General features: G+C 48.4%; 1 pseudogene; it reads right to left on the bottom strand.

Moving 5' to 3' along the window:
• Positions 1-453: 453 nt before the first annotated feature.
• Positions 454-544, bottom strand: LOC126526754 (U5 spliceosomal RNA; annotated as a pseudogene).
• Positions 545-2,297: the final 1,753 nt, after the last annotated feature.

The raw sequence follows: 2,297 nt of genomic DNA, 5'->3' as shown, positions 1-2,297 counted from the left end.
TTAGGCAGGCCCTCGGGTTCCTGTCCTGGTTGTAATGCGGTGTATCATTCTTTCATCCTTGTCATGTTCTGCAATTACTTCGAACTCCATATATTGATTTTCCTTACCATGTTTGCTGATACTTCGCACGCTTAAGCGATAGCTGGTTTCCTATGCTAAGGAAGACCTGGATTCGTCACACTGGATTCTGACCATAAGTAAATCTAAAAAGAAGTATAGGCTACTAAAGAGATCACAGCAACGAGATAACAAGTTCAGTAGGCGCACTCAACAGTGTCGATTGTAAATGTAATTCCGCGACGTAAAATTAAATTTAGAAGATTTAAGTTCCAAAAATCAAGATCTTGTTATGAGGCGCACGGTAATGGAAAGCTGCAGATTTATTTTCAGCAGCTCAGGTTACTTAACGTGTACGGAATGCACGGTATACCGCGTTTTCGCATTCTGACCCCGGCCTGTAAGCTCATTGCAGTGTCCCTCCCCACGGTAATCTTTAGTAAAAGGCGAAAGATTAATACGTGGATTTGAGGAGAGACCTGACCCCGTTGGAATGCGACTGCAGCGGTTCTGATTGGACCCGTCACCTCGAGCTCAGCAGCGCAGCACCAAAGCCACTGGGCTACCGCAGTGCGTTGCGTTCCGCGACCAGAAACAAATATTAGCGTACGCAACACTGCTTTGGAACCCCCTAGAAATATAAAAACGAAAGTATACCAGTTTCACCCCAATGCTGCATGAACCACTGCGCGAACAATTGCACGAACCAAGGTTCACAGTTTCGTCGGCTGAATAAACTGCAGCAAACATTCGCTTACTCCTTAAGTCAGCAAGCACTGGGTCACGTGCGCACGTGCAAACATGAATAGATCTCACTCAATGACCGCGAACACTCACTGTCACAGCGTTGGCGTGATGAATTGAAGAGCGCGAACAGACCGGACCGAACGCTTCCTTCTGCTGCCTCTTCCTTCAAAGCGTCTCCGAAAAATTGCGCTAGCTGAGCGCCCCCCAGCTTTGCATCCATCGGAAATTATCTGCAAGACAGAGCGAGGGCGGCGCAAGGCCGGGCTAGAGCAACGGCCAGAGGAGGAGAAGCGCGCTAAACTAGCGCCTCCCTCCCCCGGCTTGCGCGCGTTTTATCACGTGACCTCCTATAGATGCTTGACTTGGGGCGCCCATCCAGCCCTGGTCACCCTCGAACACTTTCTTTAACGCGCACAGCCGACGGCGCAGGACAGGATCTCATCGCACTTGACTTTATACGTAAGCTCACGGCAACACCGAAAGATCTATTTCGACGGTTGTGTCCATATAACTGCTATCGCAAAATTCGCAATAAACAGAAAATTTTACTAAGAACCAACAACGCTGCTTCTCCACGTCGTGATACATAGGTGAACGATATTTCTGGAAAATGTGTTGCTAAATCTCCCCCAAATGACTACGCTCGCATTTGATGACAGCGGAACGCAGTCGCAAGAAATTCTGGATGAAATACCGGAGTTCTGGCAGCTTCAGGTGCACTAGATTATTCAGTAACATCGGCGGCTTTATAGTTCTACCTTACATCAGAGAAAACTGCACTCGACGGAGATCAAGGGCAGCCGCATCGTTATAGACAAGCAAATTAACCTCAATTACGCTGCGTCTTCCAACTTCGAGCAAGCTCCGACAGCCCAACGATAGATATTTCAAACGTAACCACACTCGCACGAGCAAATTTTGCTTCTGCGAAGTGAACGTAGCGGGTATTTCAAGACGCTTGTTAAATTTATTGCTGTTTCATTCGTGAACATTACTTAGGTGACGTAAAATTATCGGTGAGCAAAAGAGTTTTTATTTCAAAGAGAGGAAAGAAAACCGAAACTTGCGCAACTGTTTTCCTCAGTTGTGCGGATACAAATGATCCAAAGCAGAAGCCGTCAATAGCATGACGCCGTTTCGCAGTTGCGTTGCATCTCGCGCGAGCATGTTGTCGTTGAGTGGTTCTGAATATAGAGTTTCTATGGTTCTGAAAGCGCTGCGTTAGGGGCGACTGCAACCAGGCGTTGCGGCAAGTTACGGTGTGAAATTCTGTCCGTGCTGTGTGATTGCGACGAGGAGGACCGCCGCCAGCAGCGGCGTGTCGCCGATTTCGTCTTTGCCGACATCGAGCAAGTGCAGCTCGCCGGACCGCCTCAAGCACCCGAAGTGTTGCGGTTTGCACTGCGTCTTTCATTGTGATATGAGAGATCGCAAAGTACAGAGGCGGCCAGATGCATACGAAAGACTACCAGCGGGACTACACTCTAAAAATT

The sequence above is a fragment of the Dermacentor andersoni genome, chromosome 8, assembly GCF_023375885.2.
Source record: "Dermacentor andersoni chromosome 8, qqDerAnde1_hic_scaffold, whole genome shotgun sequence".
Classification (NCBI taxonomy): domain Eukaryota; kingdom Metazoa; phylum Arthropoda; class Arachnida; order Ixodida; family Ixodidae; genus Dermacentor; species Dermacentor andersoni.
The sequence above is the reverse complement of the archived record's forward strand: the minus strand, read 5'-3'. Positions and strand labels throughout refer to the sequence as shown.